At 34.6% G+C, this 19,144-nt stretch overlaps 1 protein-coding gene across 1 annotated transcript in view; it reads right to left on the bottom strand.

Annotated features, from left to right (window-relative positions):
- MMP16 (matrix metallopeptidase 16) overlaps nt 1-19,144 on the bottom strand; it is a 264,340-nt gene that overhangs the window by 173,431 nt on the left and 71,765 nt on the right. The window lies entirely within an intron of this gene.

The raw sequence follows: 19,144 nt of genomic DNA, 5'->3' as shown, positions 1-19,144 counted from the left end.
CTCCAAGACATATAGTGAAAGACCTCTGGCATTTACTACCTGTGCAGATATAGGAAGTCATGTAACTTTTCCAGGTCTTAGTTAGTATTCTTATTGGTAAAATGGAGATAAAAACCTCCATCTCAAAATTTTGCTGAATTGAATTATATATATTACATATACATATATGTATTAGTATCCAACATAAAGAAGGATTTCAATGAGCATTATTTAGATGTTTTGCTTGAAATATCTAAAATACCATCTTGAAACCAATTATAAAATTCCCTTTTTGATGCTTCTTTGTACCCATGATGGATTTGAGAAAATCAAGTGGAATCAACATAGACCAGAAAGAATGAGTAGTTTCTCTAATGATTCATTGTAACGACAGGGATTTACCCAACTCAACATAACCCAATAGAGACATAAAATTAGAAATTCTTTATTCAATATGGGGCTTTTCAGTGTGTGCTGCAATTCATTTGACCAGCTTTATATTATATATTAATATCTTCCCTAGAATCAATTGAAAGTAGAATCCAAAATTATTCAGCTTCTCTTTACCTATAGTCCTTAGGCAGAAAGTTCAGTGTCAGCACAAGAAAATAATAAGAGGACACATTCCACACAGTCTAGAAATGAAAATCCAGTGGCAGCAGAAAGCAAGACAACCAGAACACATGTCACATCTAAGCCATGAAACTCTTTTCTCCAACCAAAGCTCATGAGCAACAAAAAAGGTCCCTGAGAGGCCATCTAGGTGACCAGCTTGTAAATATTAAAGGTTTCCCAGTTTTCTGCAACCAAAATAGCACCCGTGAAAATATCCTTGGCAGGTTCTCTCTCTTCTGTACCTAAAAATATCAACTTCACCAAAATTATTCTAACTTCTTTATTTTAAAATATGTTAAAGTTAAAAACAAGTCCTGTAATAGGATGTGACCATTTAAAATGCCTTTTTATCCAAAATATTTTTAAATGTCATAAACATGAATATACATATATACACATATATATATCTGTGAGTCATATGAATATATTTTAGGTTGTGACCTTGAAAATGTCATATGATTTATCATCTTATTGAAAATATTCAAGATTCTGACATGCCACAGTGCTAATTGATACTTCCTGCATCAAGATATTTTAAAATTCTGGGTTTATTTTACTGCACAGACATCAAAACATAAAAAGAGGGAATGGAGTGGGAAAGAAACCGAGAGGTTATTGTGCATTTATTGCATGAGCCTTTCATCTACAAGGATCAAAGTTCACATATGGCCAAGTAAAGAAGTGGTCCCATCATCATTTTAAATCTTGATGGATATTTAATGCCAATTTAAAGTTCTGAAATATCTTTCATCTCTGATTTCAAAGTGATTTGGTCAGAAATTCAGCTTTACATCTTTAATTGCATTGACTTAACAATACACTACATAGAAAATACCATTTTATGGATGGGAAAACTGAAGCGATCTTCCAATGAGTCAGGAACCCAGAGGAAAAAAAGCACTTCTTAGATCATATAAAACCAGCCAAACAGTTTCCAATTTCGGCAGAGCTACACTTACTACATATTAAACAGATTAGGTACATATTTGCTGAATTCTCATTATTACATATCAGGACATTTCTGCCTGATGCCACATGGCCACTTAAAGAACAGAATTACAGACTGATCCACACAAGGTTCTGTACTGGGAAGCTCTTCAGACACAGGGTCACAGTATGTTTTAAAGTTTCTCAATATGTTTAAACTTAGGAGAAAGCACTCAAATCCCCTATACAGCTAATGTTAAACATATGATAACTTTTCAGACAATACTTTAGCTGGCAACAGAGGCAACACAAGTCAGCAACACCTATCTCACACAGTGAAATGAATCAAACATTGTTAATGTAAGTGGTAAATGGACTTTCTACATGAGTTGACAAAATTTTTTTTTTTTTTTTTTTGTAACAGCTATATTCAGCATCCAGTTAAGGCAGTGTGGAATAGATCCAATAATAAGAGTGGCAATTCTTGCTTTTGGTGAGTTTAAAACCTACCTAGAAACACAAAACATTCACATATGTACTTCCTTAAGCCTAAGTCAGATCATGGTGTAGTGAATTAAAAGATCAAGGGGATCAAGTTTTGAACTCTGGCCCTGGCACTTACTATGTTACCTATGTCATTTTGAGCAACTTACTTAATGCCTCTAAGCCACAGAACATTCATCTGCTAAACAGGGATAAGAATATACCTATTTTTAAATTTACCATGAGAATTAAAAAAAATATGAAAATTCTTAGCAGAGTACCCTGCACATATTAAGTAGTCAACAAATGCCAGATATTACTATTCTAATGACACTCCTTCCCGAATAAAAGGCCTTTATATGTCCAAATCACATAAACTATGAGCTTCTAAGCCAAAAAATCTGGGCCCTTTCTCTTTATGCCCCAGCCTGCTTTTCTAGATTTCTATCATGCCAGTCTCCCTTTGGCAATCCACACTGAGCTCAAAAATGGATAGCTGGCCTTTCCCAAAATTTTCTCCATAATGTCCTATCCTCCTGCCATTGGGTTTCTCCTTTGATCAACCCCTAATGCCCTTCCCATCCTTATCAACTTCAGTTCCTTGATGGTCAGATCCAAGTGCTGCCTCTTACATGATGTGACTCTGATTCCCCTGACCAGACACAGTCTCCTTCTTTTCCTCCAAGAGCACATTCTACATGGACAGATGAGCACTGTCTACTATGGAAGTTGAACTCTTTACTGTCAGGGACTGGGCTTTCTTTTGCTTTCAGTGACCAAAGCAGCCAGTATATTGTCTGCACAAAGCAAGATTGAAATAAATGCTGAACAGTGATGAATGAAACATTTAAAAGAAATTTCAGGACACAAGTTGTCCCTAATGTGGTAACTTATATGGCAAAGTTTATTCACATTTGAACAAATATTTGATGTACAGGATACAAAAGCACTGGGTGTTCTAGTTTGACTCATTACTTTACTTGAAAGGCCCCCAAAGTGGGAGCCAAATCCAGCTATTTCACAGTGATAATTCTATTTTATGGCCAAATATGCAAACTGACATATATTATGTACAGCTTCAAGGAGCTAAATTCAGCCTTTTGAGAATAATATTATCCAACTGAAGATTTTTTTTAAAGGAAGCTAGCAATGAATGATTAAATCAGCATTTCATTAAGTGTAGGCTTTAATCTCTCCAAAACATAGATTTATGCTCATTTTTTAGAGTTGGAAAATCCTAAATCACTTATCCTTAACAAAACAACATGAAGTGGAGTTGTGCTCTTATTACCAAACAGCAGATATATAATTTAGAAACTCATTTAAGTAACTAAATATGTTTATTCATGTGAGTTTGTCATTTTGCAACCTTAATTTCACCTAAAACACAAGCCAGAATTTGGGTATGCTACAGATTTAAAATGTTATATTCATCTTTTCCTGAGAATTTAATAAAAGTTAAAGTATTCTGGCAAGAGTATGATATAATTCAAATCTATGGAACACAATCGCTTTTCTTAGCCTCCCATTCCAGAAAGAGATCTCGCTTTAGGAATGATGCATCCAAGCTCTTTCTGCTCTGATCGCTCCGAGTGCCATGGGTCTCCCCAGCAATTATTTTAAAATTAATGACTGCTTTCTGATTTAATCATTTAACTAACGTTTCTGCCTTGACCTGTCTTTAACTGCGGCTGATCTTTTGTTTCCTTCAGGAGATATTAGGATAAACATAGCAAATTCAGGGTTAGGCTCTGACCTTTACTTGCAGACACAATTAGGGCTGGGCATTTTTAACTACAGTGACTCAGTAAAGCCGACCTGCTGCAAAGAAGAGCCATCAAGAAAGGTCACAGACTGATGGAAGAAAAGCGTGAAGTGGCCTTTCAAAATCCCAAAGTATATATTGCCCTTTATGCCACTTACTCATTCACTGTTTAAATGTCTTTTAAAAAAACATAATAATATATTTACAGCAGTACCTAAGTTACTACCTGTGGGTAAATAAAACTCAATCATGGATCAGGTGTTGTTAACCTGTGACCCCAGGAAAAGCTTCAGGCGGTCCAACTTCCTTGAACTGCATGAAAATTCTATGTTTATGCGTGTTTCTTTCTTTCTTTTTGCATAAAGATTTCTTAGCTTTTTCAGCCTCTTGAAGGGTTCTATACTGCCTCCAAATACATTAGGAATCAGAGACACAGAATAATAAGATAGGTGTCAGGATACAGATTAATGTATGTCCAAATGACTTTTTAAAAAAGTGTTTTATATGTATTATTTTCAAAACTCATAATATTCAAGTTGGGAAACCTGAACCTCACTCCTAGCATATGAGCATAGGTGTCTTCAGTCAAATAACTAGATTTCTCAGCAGGAATGTATTAGCAGTAAAGTAAACCAACTGTTTTATCTTGAAAGTGATGACTTACTGGAAACAGAAGGAGTTTCATCAAGTAAAAATCTGTGTGTGCAGATGGAAATTGGAGGTGGAAAATATACAAAGAGTGCATAAAGCAAAGGACACATAACAGCACAATTAGGAGGCAAGGTGGTGGAGTGGTTGAGAGCACATGTTTTGGAATCCGTCATTCTCATATGGAATCTGAATCCACTATTAATTACTTAGTGATATGACCTCAAAATCTGTACCATGTTGGGTTTTCATGAGGTTTAAATGCAATGTGCTTATTTGCACAGTGCCTGATATGCAGTAGGCACTCATTAACTGTTAACTGCTGATGACATTAGCTGCTGGTGGCAATAATCATGACAGAAGAAAGTCCCACCTAAAACGAACATTAAGCAGTTAAAATCCTACCAGTGAAGCTAGTTACCTTCTCTCTCCTTGCTATGACACACTTTTCAGGTCTGGGCCACCCTGATCTCACCTGTTCCAACACTTACTCCTCAGTTATCCCTTTCAAGATTTCTCACACGATGCAGTACTTGAGGCAGAATTAGTATTAGTAGTAATAAAAATAAAGCCATACATCCCTACAGTACTTCACAATTCCTGTAATGTAGGCAAGTCAGGGCTGCTTATAAATATTCCCATTTTTACAAAAGAAAAATTAATCTCTCATCAAGTGCTCAAAGTCTTATATAAATTAATTTTTTAAATGATCATATAAGCATCTGACTTGTAATTAATAATTCTCCTAAACATCAGTATCTCCCTTTTACTGATAAGACCATCTTGCATAACATTTTTTATAAAAATTCTGATAAGAATTTTAGAGGTCAAAGAGACCCTAAACTCTTTTTGTCCAACAACCTTATTTTACAGATGAAGAAACAAAGGTATGGACACTATGCATTTTGCTCAAAGTCACCGCTAGCTAGTAGTAGGGCTAATTCAAATTTACATTCCTGAATTAAGCTCTTCTAAATTGTTTCTTGGGTATGTACATGTCATACCCAAGAGCAAAGTATTTGCTAAAGAGGTCAAGGTTATTATTATCTACATTTGTGAGTGCACTTGTTTGTTCTCAAAGACTGAAAATGAATGCCTTAGTACCTTCAGTGGATGACTTCATTATGACCAATCTTATGTCTTGGAAATGATTTGTATGTTTATTGCACAAATTAGTCACCATAAGCAACGTAGCACATAAAAGAGTATGCCCATCACTCTCTCATAGAAAACTGAGGTATCAGTCAACCTAAGATTGGCAGGACAAACTTCAAAGTAACCTCTACTTCCTCCAGCCTGGTAAACAAAAATTAGTTATAATAAGGTAAATTATTTTCAGAAAGTATATTTATTATGTTTACCAAAGTTAAATGCAATATGGTGAACTTGTCACATGAAGGTCATCCTGCCTATCTCCTTACCATACCTTGGGCAAACAATGATCTAGATCATCAATGTTAAGTATAAGGGGAAAATCCACAAATCAAAGGTAATGTAGGAGACTTTGACTTTTCATTTCCTATCCTTCAATATTTTTATACTGCATGTATGCATTATTTCTGCCATAACTTTGAGGAATGTTTAAAAGTTTATGACATTGAATTTTACGATAGCCAGTGAGAAAATATTGTAATAGGAAAAATAGAAATTTCAAAATAGATTAAAATGCTTCTTTTAGTTTTTGATTGGTTTATTTACTTTCTTTAAAAAGGTCATTTTAAATATCTTCAAGTTTTAACTTATATCACTGTCACATTTCTAGTGAAATAAATATGAATTATGTTTACCATACTGCATTGTAAAAACTATTAAAGGTACATTGCTACAAATGCAAACCATTATCTTGGCATCTACTATGTGTTTTCTAGAAACAGCCAAGTATTATAAGAAATTTTAGAAGAAAGAAAAATAAAAAGGAAAGAAAGAAAGAGAAAGAAAGAAAGAAAGGGGGGGAAGGGAGGGAGAGAGGGAGGGAAGGAGGGACAGAGACAAAGATGAAAAAGAAAAAAGAAAAGATTAGGTGGAATATTAGAAAAATCTCATCGTTTCCGCAGATGTAAATGAAACCTTTACATGATTACTAAAAGGCTAAGAATTTCCTCTAAAGTGTCTCTATTGCTTTTCAAATATAATCCTTGTGATCAGGAGGATAAATTAGATGATACTATACCATGAATCCTTAATGGGAGCTATTTTATTTTAACTGTAATAACTTACACCACTGTTGCAGCATTTTTTTTTTTTTGCATTTTTTTCATTTAGTTGGAAAAGAAGCCAAAAATTAACACTTGGTAGAAGAGATATAATTTTCCCCCCAAAAAATCAAATATAAATAGGAACCAACATGCTCTACTTTTATGCATTTTCTTAAGTCATGGGTTGAAAAAACTTTTTGGAAATTTTTTAAGAAATCTTTATTTTACAAAGTTAACTTAGGTAACCTAGAAATAAACTCTCCAGCCTTCAGTACTGCTTGTCTAGTGCCTGCATTCATGGGCTGCACAAGGCCCATCCTTCCCCTGTGCTCAGGGTCTTCACTTGCTCACTTCCAGCTGGGAGGAGAGCTGTTGAAAGCAGTCAAGTTCTGCAATACCTGTTGTGGTGTTCAATGAAGACCATAAAAAATGGACAGAGGTAAACTCAACCTGCATCCCGGGGACCTAAAGGTCAACTAGTCACTGTCCAGCTATGATGTTAATTTTATGTGTCAGCATGGCTAGGCCACCAGATATTTGGAGGAAGATATTGAGGAAGTAACATTATGGTTAAGATCTGAAAGGTAATTACAAATTATCCCAGAGAAGTGACGAAAAGTGCCATCAGTAGAGAGACTAGTATGGGTGGAGAACTTGAGGCAGAAAGAAATTCAGCACATTTTGGGAACAAAGGCAAGCAACAGTGTGGTAGGAGAGCCATAAGCAAGGGCAGAGACATATGAAGACGGAGAAAGAGATGGGGGCAATAAAGACTTTACACTTTCTCCTTGGATTAATAAGAAGTCATTTAAGCCTTCTTTCTATTTCAGCAGAAGAGCAGCATGATTAGATTTGTTTTGTAGACTGATCACTTTCCCACGTAGATAATGGACTGAAAGGAGATAAGAACCAAACCTGGACAACTGATTGTGAAGCTTTGGCAGTGATCTAGGAATTGTTCCAGTTCATCTAGGTCTTCTGAGCATGTTGACATAAAGGTGTTCATAACATCCTTATTAGTTCAATCTCTGTAGTATCTGTAACTACCCCTTCACTTCCAGTTTATTTGTGCCTCATCTTTTACAATATAATTACTAATCTTGTCACAGGTTTGTCTATTTTTGTTAACCTTTCAAGAAACCAATGTGGCTTTGTGGACCACTGTGTTATATGCTTATATCCTATGTGGATTTTTCTACTTCATTAATTATCTTATTTTCGTTGATTTCTTCATCCTACATTCTTTGAGTATATTCTGCAAATCATTTCCAATTTATAAGTTGAATATTTAGCTGATGAATCTTAACCTTTTATTCTTTCTAATATAGAATTTGGACTATAATTTATTTTTCTAAAGTACTACTGCAAAAAAACCCAAATAAAACAAAAAAGTACTTTTCAGTTTCCTCCCACCTGCACTGTGTTTTCATTCAGTTTAAATGTTTCTTAATTTCCATTATGATTTATTCTTTAATCTGAGTTGCTTAGAATCATACTTTAATTTTTTTTAAAAGACCAATTTAGAATATTTTATTAATGCACAATTATTTCATAGAATAACCAAAGAGAAGAAAACCCACATAAGTGCATTTTATGGAAATGAAAAATTGATTGTAAATTGAGTATGACTACTATGGTCTGAATGTTTATTTTCTCTAATTTTTAAAAAAATTTTTTATAATATTTTTACCTTTAACTTATTGCATTGCCAGAAAATGGGTTTTGCAAGAAACAATTTCTTAATATGTTGAACTTTATATAGTCCAGCAAAAGTCATTTTTTAAATAATGGCTCCATGTATTCTTGCTTAACATGTGCACTTATTTTGGGAGTGACTGAGATTACTAGGTTAGGGAGTTTAATATGGTAAAAAGAAGAAGAAAAGCTATTCTCCCTTTTTTAAACTTATTTTTTAATTCACAAATAAAAACTACAAATATTTACAGTGTACAACATGATGTTTTCATATATGTATAAATTGTGGAATGGCTAAAATAAGCTATTTAACATACGTATTATCCTACATTTTTTTTTTTTGCTGGTGAGTTCTCACCAGGTAAATATGTTAATTTTATTTTTAATTGATACATAATAATTGTACATATTTATGGGGTATAACCATGATATTCTGATACGTGTATACAATTTGTAATGATCAAATCAGAGTAATTAGTATATCCATCACTTCAAAGATTTAACATTTCTTTATATCTTCAACATACTGATTTCCTTTCCTTTGAATAAACAGTCAATAGTAAGATTGCTAGATCATCTGGTAGTTCTAATTTTAATTTTTGAGGACCCTCCACACTGTTTTCCATATTGCTATACTAATTTACATTCCCACCAACAATGTACACATTCTAATCAATACTTTTTTATATTTTGTCTTTTTGATAATAGCCATTCTTACTCAGCGAGGTAATATCTCACTGTGGCTTTAATTTGTATTTCCCTGGTAATTAGTGATGCTGAGCATTTTGTTGGTATATATTTTGGCCTGTATGTCTTTTAAGAAATGTCTATTTAGATGATTTGCCCATTTTTTAATTGGGATGTTTTCTTCTTATTGAGTTGAGTTCCTTGTATATTCTGGATATTAATCTGTTGGATTTATAGTTTACAAATATTTGCACCCATTCTGCAAGTTGTCTTTTCACTCTGTTGACTGTTTCCTTTGCAGTACATAAGCTTTTTAGTTTGATATAACCCTTTTGCCTATTTTTGTTTTTGTTGCTTGTGCTTTTGAGGTCTTATCCATATGAACTTTGCCCAGGCCAGGTGTGGTGGCTCACCCCTGTAATCCTAGCACTTTGGGAGTCTGAAAAGGGAGGATCACTTGAGGTCAGGAGTTTAAGGTTGCAGTGAGCTATGATCATGCCACCGCCCTCATGCCCAGGCAACAAAGCAAGACCTTGTTTCTAGAAAAAATAAAGTAAAAAAGTAATCTTTGCCCAGACCAATGTCCTGAAGCATTTTCCCTATTTTTTTTTCTAGTAGTTTCATAGTTTCAGGTCTTATACTTAAGTCTTTAATCCATTTTTAGTTGATTTTTGTGTATGGTGAGAGATAGAGATCTAGTTTCACTCTTCTGCACATGGATATCTAGTTTTCCCAGCATTATTTATTGAAAGACTGTCCTTTCCCCAATGTAGCATCTTTGTTGAAAATGAGTTGGCTGTAAATGTGTGGATTTATTTCTGGCTCTCCATTCTCCCCTTTCTACTGTACAAATATCTGCTGATCATTAGCCATATTGAATTATTTAGTATATCTTTTTTACTTCTCCATATTTCCATGGATTCTCTTTCTTATTCTTGAATACCTGCCACGCTTGTTCCACAGTATGCACTTTTCTTGACCTAGGTAACATGGAGTTTTCTTCTAAGAATTCAGCTAACGCATCAACTCCTGTAGAAAAGCGCTATGATTGCCTGATTTGGGTTTGATTCTTTTCCTGCCTGCTCCCATAGTGCCCTGTCAGAGCATTTAACTCATCAAATCATGTTACTTTCTCCCCTGCTAGACCAAATGCTTTGAGCTCATTCTCAAATGCTCTTATGTCCCCTTTGAGAGGGACATTCATTTCTTGGCCTTGGTATAATGACTCAAATTCTGTAGATATTTAACAAATGTATTCATTCATGAATGCATAAGTGAATCAATGAGTTTTGTTTAAATCCCAGTGAAAACATATTAGAGGAAGACTCATTCATTCTGTAACTTAATTCTGTTATGAGGACATGACAGTGTCACTTAAAATTAATTTATTTATAAGAAGAAAAAAGTTTATATCATCACTGGATTATAAGATTGACAATTTTTTAAACACAGAGAATTTATGTACAAAAAAATTCAATTAGTTATCGTACTAAGAAACACATTTTCTAATACTGAATAAAAAATGTCAACAAATAGAATGTTTTTGTAAAAATGAAGCTTTATAAATTTATAAAGTTTACAAATTTTTTATGTTTGTAAATTTTCTACTTCTTCAGCATAGAAAAAACACGATCACACCTCCATGTTGGAGAGCTCATGTTTAGCTTGAATCAATTAGAATCATTCATTTAGTCAGTCATCCATTCACACATATTTATTGAGTATCTACCATGTAGTAGTCACTATTCTGCTTGCATGGAGGCTATATTTAATTACTAGCATATTAACAAATCTGAAATAAACATTTGTCAACACAAAGACTTGCCAGTAAAGTGTGTCTAAACAACACTTAGTAAGGGAGAAGATGTAGAAGTCTGGGGACACAATCACATCAATAGAGAAGTGTACTTTACTATGTGAAAAGTAATTCATTTGGAGTTATACTGAAAAAATTAAAAAAAAAATTACTTCTCTTTATTACATTTCTATGCTCATGAAAGAACCTATGATAACTAATTTTGCTTACCAATTTCTCACCAGGTAAATACTTTTCATTGAAAACAGGATTTTAAAGAGATATGTCAAAAATCATATTGTCCATCACAAAGTGTAAATTTAATTCACTGAGGGACTAATTAATTTTAGGACTCTGCCAGGCTAATGACCACAACTTGAGGTGAAGGTAAGGTTTCTGCTTGGCATATACACAATACCCTTTTTTGATGGCACTGTAATGCACCTTGCATCTCCTTCAAAACATCAACATTTATTTTTAAAAAAGTTGGAAAAATTTCCTGTATTTCATACTATATGATGTAAGAAAATTATAACCTATAAGCAAAATGTGGTAAATAATATCACCTTGGATGTATAATAAACTTAATTTTCAGGAAAATAAATGCTTACCAACAACAGGCCTCTATCCTTAAGTTTTACTGTAACTCAAGAAGATAATTTTAAATGTTTGGAAAAAATTTCATCACTAAATACTATTTTTAGCTTGGATAGATATGAAAAGATACCAAGGGCAATATGATTTACATGATTATAGATATCTCAAATATGGTATCTTTGAATATCTATTTTTTCCTGTGATCTTAATCTTATGAATTAAGGAATTGAGCTAAATTTTACTGGACCAACTAGAAGTATTTACACTTTTCAGTTTAAATGAGGTATCAGGAAATATATGATATTTATTTAAACCACAGGGTATCATACATGATATTTTAGTCCTTGGATGGAAAATAAAAAGAAAAATATAGGAAAAGCTCATCTGAAGGTCTTGAAATGAGATAAAATATATGTTTTTCCTTTTTCCTTTTACTCCCTTAATGGTGACAGGAAAAGAATACACAGTTTTAGGTAATAGTATTTAAACATACAAATATCTACATGTATCACTTTGTTTCTTTTTCTTTGTTTCCTAACATTTGCGTGTTTCATTTTGTAGTAAAAATTCTAGGTCGAATTTCTGTATCAGTTGTCAAAGGGTTAGGCCTTACCCACAATAACCTTTCAAGATACTTTTGGACAAGGATTATAGTGGAAAGGGGGCTATTTTAAGCCAAATGATACTTTGCAATAAAGTTAAGTATGTTTTCTTTCTGGAAACATAGCAATACAAAGAACTGTGGCCCAACAAGACTGGTCAGAAGACTTGAAACCAAGCTCTCATAAATTGCAGTGGGGCAATACTACAGAAACACACTATCATTGAGTTGTCCAAGTAACTTCCACTCAGCCACAGTGAACTCCCAATCTGAATGCCACATGCATGCTGAAAAGGATTATTTGAGTCCATTCTAAAGTGAAAACAGTACTCTGAGATTTTAATTGTAGTAGAGCTCTATCATGGGCAATATCAATCAAAATAATGAAGGCCTAGGATAGCTACAATTTAAATATCACGACTGGAAAATTTTGTTCCTTATCCTTCTTCAGGCTGGCTAGTAAACAGGTGTTAATCTTCACATCTCTACATCAGTCAAAAAAAAAAAAAAACAGTCAGAAAAGAATTTTATTTGTTAGCACATATTATCCAGGTTTTTTAACGGCATTATGTTGAGTAGATAGTCATTTGGTTGGAAAGTGATGATAAACCTACATGTCTTTACCCTATCTGAAAAACAAATGCCCTATAATCTCAGAGGCCAAAGTTAAATATACTTGCAAGCATGTTTTTCAGGATCCTACATTCTCAAGAATGTGAGTTCTCAGTCCTTTTATCAAGCTATCATCCTCCTCCCAACCTCAACTTCAGGCTTGAAGATGGTACCCCAAAATGAAAGTTACAGCTGTCAATAAGTTTTAGAATAGAAAGATAAAGAATATTCTCAAGGTCATATATGTTTGTCAAGGCTTAGAATTTGGGTTAAATGCCATTAGGAATCATTGTGTCTGGCATGATTTAGGGAGGCACTTGATGTGTTTTTTTTTTTTTTTTCATACTTCCACCTATACAAAAAAGCCACAGAGAAGGCAGATGGAAAGAGACCCCTCAGAGTGTTGATGCACTAGGTAAACAACCCTTGGTCCTCACTTCATTGCCTCCAAGGCTCCATTTGCAATGATGGTGACAGTCGCCCTGGGATTTTTGAGACTGAAGATTATTTAATTCCTGTCACATATGTACTCCTAATTTTGTTTCCAGTCAGCATGATTTCACTGAGAAAATGGAGCAGCAGACTCTGGAGGAAGACAGAATGAGATCGTAGAAGCTTAAAAAGCTGTATTTTGGCAAGAATCCTCAAATTTATTATAGAGTTGCATTAAATACTTGCTTTCTGCTGATGTAGGTAAGTTTTTTACGTTAATAGTTGGAGGAAGGCCGAAATCCTTCACTGGAACTCAGAATTGTTTAGTAATCAGGGATCTTTTGTGCTGCATGTTAATACAACTTACGACACCATTGTTTCATTTGGACAATTGCTCAAAAGAGATGAATAATGAACTGCTTTTTAGGTAACAGTCCTCTGGTTGCCCGCTGAAGATAATATAAAGCTCTGGGTTGTTAGAATTTCCCTCTTATAGCCATTCATTCGAGTCAAAGCATTAATGGAGAGGGAAACATAAAAGAAAAAGACAGCTGCAATTTAGTATTTTACAAAGGTAAATTAGTTACCAGAATTGTTTTTTATTAAAGGTAAAAATAATGAAAGTGGGTTTTTTTTTTTTTTTATTTACCCAGGGAAAAATCCTAGTCAAGAACCTTTAGAATTAAGTTGATGATATTTCCTTTGCTCAAGGCAACAGTTGATTAGTGCTTTAATCACAATTGATTCTTTGGCCTGCAGCAGGCATTGTATTCTATCAAATCACAAGCATAAATGCAAACTCCTCAGCAGACTCACTTTCTCTTTTGCACTGTATAACTGCCTTACGTACTTCAAAGAACTTTCGTAATTGGAAACTATAAAAATGTAAGAGATTGCTATTATTCGTGAATTTATAAAAAATAAGTTTTATTACTTGTAAGATCTTAAATGTGACTGACAAGCATCGATGGACCTAAATATAAAAACCATATCACACTCTGGAGTGAGGTTCTGAAAACTATTTGAAGATAAGTAATTTAAGGCAAAATGGTTAAAATTGGTCCAATTCCCTTTGTGGCACATCATTCCTTTCCTTCATAATATAGATCATAGTTTCTCTAATAATGATTTTTTAAGCTAACATGTACTGAGCATTTTTTACATACCAAGCACTGTTGTAAGTACCTTCCATTTATTAACTGAATTGATCCCAACCACAGCCCTGTGCTATACATTATCATATGAGAAAACCAAGACACACAGAGGTTAAGAAACTTGCCTAAAGTCACACAGCTGGTAAAAGGCAAACACAGAATTTGAACCAGCAATGTGGCTCAGAGTCTTGGCTCAACTATCCTCCTATAACATCTCTATTTACCTTCATGACTTTCATAGACATCAACAAAATTATGTGACAGAAAGATTTTGAGCATGTTTGTGCTATTACTCAATTGCTGTTCCTCCTAGTTGCAACAGATATTACTCAAATATCTCCTCAATACTTAGAGATTATGCTCCTGGGGCTGTCAATATGCCTAGGATCAAATATATATCCTCACCTCTAAGGAAACATCTCTCAACTCCACCAATAACAGCAACTACAGTGGGGACAGGAGAGTGGGTGGGTAAGACCCAAACTCATGTTATTTCACTTTCAGCTTTTAATTCAAAATCTCTATTCCTTCTTCTCCATATGTTTTATGAAACCCTTCTCTCAACCCTTATGTTTCTTTTTTTTCCTACATGATGTAACTCTCGATACACAAATATTAGAACAGAAACTTCTGGTTAAATATATGTGTATCTCTGTTTTCATATCACAGTTTTTAGTATACAAGGTCCTTCCCAGTTGGAGACCAATAACAATACAAGTTATTTCTCACTATTAAGATTTTTAAAATTTTGAAGGGCATAAGTATATGACCTTAGTACTTCCTAAAATATCAGACATGAGTTTGGCAGTCATATGGATGCACTCTCTGACGGGCAGAGAAATCAACAGCATTACAGAATTTTGACAGCTGAGTGAGGCTTTTCCAGGCAGTCCCCTTTGTAAGGACAAAGAGAAATGCTTTACTAGTGGAACTGCCTTAAAGGAAGAAAGAAAAGCTGGAATAATGTCAGGTTTCGCTGGACAGGGTAAATATATGAGGAATACAGGGTGACCAATCTGTACGGGATACAGAAAGAGCTAAAAGATTCTCAGCAGAGTCTACCAAAATGATAAGGTCAAGGACCCAACAGGACCTGTTGTTTTTGGCATCTCTACAAGCCCAAGTGGCTGCAAATTTCAGCTGTTCAGCAGAAGATGTGTTCAATGGCATCAAGCAATGATGGGGGAACAGATGGCAAAGGAAGTATGACAATATCAAGGTGTGACTTTGGAGGAAAGTGACAAGCATTCCCAAAGTAGAGAACAAGTAATAAATAAAGCACCTTTTTACAAATAAATATTATAAAGCTATCCTTATTAAACCTTCTGGGGTACTTTATTAAATCAATTCATTTAAAAAATATATGATTAATTGTAAGTTCAATTTCAAGTTTATTTTTCTCTTCTAAAAGAAATATGAGAGAAAAAGAAAGAATGAAATTCTCTGTTAATGTATCCCTTTCATCATAAGGTAAGGGCTGGAAAACAACTCAGGATGTTACAGGGTCAAAGAAGAAAACATAGACGAGGTTAAAATCCCCAAATCCAATCTCTGTATGTGACTGTTAAAACAAAGGTCAAGAAAGGCCAGACAGATGAAGTAGCCTCACTTGAAGTCATACTAAAGTAAGAAGGATAGTAATATTAACGGAAGAAAAATCTATTTAGATACATAGATACAACATATAAATGATGTGCTATGATCTGAATGTTTTTGTTCCCCTAAAATTCGTATGTTTGGAGACAATTAGGTCATAAGGGCAGAGTCCTGATGAATGGAATTAGTGCCCTTATAAAAGAAACCCAAGAGACTCCTCACCCCTACTCTACCATGTGGCAACACAAAGTGAGGTATCATTTATGAATCAGGCAGTGGTTACTACAGCAGCCTGAAGGGACCAAGACGCCATCAACACTCCTGGAAAACACCAGTGAATTACTAAGCCAAGCTAATAACCTTGCAGCACATCTAAAACATACCTAAAAGACATGTTAATCAAAACATCAGTGGTACTGATGAGAAGTGTGCATGAACAGTTCCATCTAAATGGAAAGAATCCTTCTTTTAGCAAATAAGCAAGCATAGAGTTCTGATTAGTGTACTCTGAAGATGGCACCTTTTATAGGGAAAATAGTTTTCAGGTGAAAAAAACAATCGATTTTGGTCAGAAATAGATTGATTATATTCAGTTTTAATGAAATATCCCAGAGCTAAAAGAGAAACAAAATTCAATTCACCTTTTCTACGTAGAAAAAGTCCACAATGACGATATAGTCTCTTTTAATTATGTGCGGTGTACAGAGGGTTAATTATCACACATAAGAACCACCATTGTTATCATCATTTATCTTGTGTAATATTTCAAGTAATAATAATTAGTTAAATAAAAGATGGTCTGTCTTGAGGTACTTAAATGCCCTTTCCAATAATCAATCCAATATTTTCAAGTCAGTGTGGCACAAAAATATGTAAAGGTCACGAGGCATGGGTTACTTTATGCCACTTCTCTCAATCTCCTTTGTCTACTATTTCCCTGTTCTGACAATACACAGGAAGTAAGGATTTCAAAGTCAGATTATATTTTAAGGGATCTTTCTAATAAGCACTTGCAGAAAGCAATCTATTCTGAATTATAAAAGAGTATTTATAATTGATCTGCCAAAATTTTGAGTAATCAGAAGGCAAGCTGGCCATTTTCAGTAAGAATATGTTTTATATTTAATGGTACATTTCATTTTCCTCATAGGCATTATCCTATCAAAGATATGATTACAAAACATCACATTTCATGACATGAGTAAGTTTTCTTGCGCAAGGCATGCATTACAGAAAACATCACAGAGCATGGCAATGACCTGTTTTAATCAAGTGCCTAAGAGAACTGCTCCTGTTTTATTTCAGTGTAATGGAGCACAGGTTTAAAAAAAGTAAGGAAATTATGAAGATATGTATTTTGAGTAGGAGTTCATATTTGTAGGAATCTATTTTAATATTCTAATTTAATGTTATTCATTTATTTGATTTGTTGAGTTATAGACCAAGATTTTGTTAACCATTCATTATACTGATAAAATAGAATCCATCAACATTTGGTCATTTCCAATTCAGTTACAGGCATCCAGACACATCTTATACAGCACTCCTAAAGATTTGAGTGTGTGAATGTGTCTGTGTGACAGGCAAAATGATGAGCAGAGAAGTCAATCTGGTCACCTTGAAGACTAATTGTGTAGCAATCTCACATCAACTACTAAGACAGTTGATAGAAGATAGCGGTTTAGTGGCATATCATCTGTGGATAAAGACAATTCTTATAAAAATATATTGAATGATAAACACTACTTAGCCCAACTTTAGAATAGAATGCTTATGGAATTGTTTAAAGGGTCCAGAATTGTATCTGTTAAAGAATTAGTAACCTGATCTAGGTTTAAAAAAACAACAAAAAAAATGTTTATATGGTACTAAATGAAGCGATGAATTTAAGTTTAGAGAATTCACCTAGAGAACTACTTTTATGGTTCTTAGCTAGATCATTCTCCTGCCAACCCAGGAAAAGGTGCACAAAGGAGAGAGAGACTGATAATAACAGGTGGGAAATCCCTGCGATAACTCTAGATGGAGCAGTCCAGAAAAGAGGCTAGTCATGGACATAGGAGTGGCTGTATTTTCTCTCCACCTTGCTTTATACCGATTTTTAATCACTTCATCTCTGCTCCCAGCTGCAGAAATAAAGTCATGAGAGCACACAACAGTGCAGGGGCGCTTGCTGTCCCCAGCCATCTCTTCCTCTACTCTCTTTCACCACAATGGTTAGGCCTCTGAGGCTGTCAAATGTGGGTACACAAAGACATTACCAAAACAATTTTGAAAAATACCAAAGCTTGGGCCCCACTCCAAAAAAACTGAATTAGAATTGGGGAAGAAGAGCACCAAAGAATGGACACTTTTAAAATCTCCCAGATTATATCACTTAGCATGCTGAAGCACCCTCCCCGCCTCACCCTGACACTCACACCTCCCAAAGATTGTGAAACATTAAGCTGAGGCTGGGGTTTCATTAGCTGACAATCTGTGAAGATTCTATCCACCTATAGCACAACCTCTATAAAAGAAAGACAACGCACTAAACCATGCATACCATATGGTGCAAAATGAATGGATCTAGGCATTAATTGAATAACTGAATATCCTCAAAGAGACGAGAAAGAATTTCGGAAATGTAAGGAAGCACAAGAAGATATAAACAACTGGAGATAATATAATAGTGAAAATGATAAAGTCAACACCGTGATTGAAGAGCAAAATGGTTTAGGTAAGGAATCAATTGGTGAGCCAATGCTGTAGATTGAGAATTGTTCCCAAGAGGGATCAGAGCAGAATAACTGGACAGAAAATGTACAGAAAAGTTTCAGAGATGTAGAAGACAGAGACAGAAGTAGCAAAAACTAAGGTTCCCATCAATGGCAGAGATTCCCACAGGCTCCCCTCCTCCTTCTTTATTGAAACGTCTTGGATTAAGTCCTCCTGATTCCCAGTGCTTCTAGTGCTACTTCCATTCTGGGCCTCTGAGGTCAGAAATCTCTCACATATCTGATTATGACAATGTTCCCTGAAGGACCTGCTGAGTGTGCGGACTGGAAAAAGGAGCTACCCTCGAGGTGGAGCTGGTGAGAAGAATCTTGTTGCTAGAGCTGTATTGGACAGTTAAAAATATGCTTTTACAGTGTTTTCCAATTATAAAAGGGTTTACATTGCTATGGCTAATATCTAGGACTTAAGGAAATCGTTTAATCAAATTTAATCTGTAATTTGTTTTGTTTGAGGGAAAAGTTCTTATTTAATCTCCTGCAAAATTAATCTACAGAAAAACAAAAAAGGGCTATCACCAACGCAACTCTTTAAATTAGCTGGCTGGGGATGGATCAGAGCTGAGAGTTCTCAGAGATGCCCGAAGCC

This window comes from Eulemur rufifrons, chromosome 3 (genome assembly GCF_041146395.1).
Source record: "Eulemur rufifrons isolate Redbay chromosome 3, OSU_ERuf_1, whole genome shotgun sequence".
In the NCBI taxonomy this organism is placed as follows: Eukaryota; Metazoa; Chordata; class Mammalia; order Primates; family Lemuridae; genus Eulemur; species Eulemur rufifrons.
The sequence above is the reverse complement of the archived record's forward strand: the minus strand, read 5'-3'. Positions and strand labels throughout refer to the sequence as shown.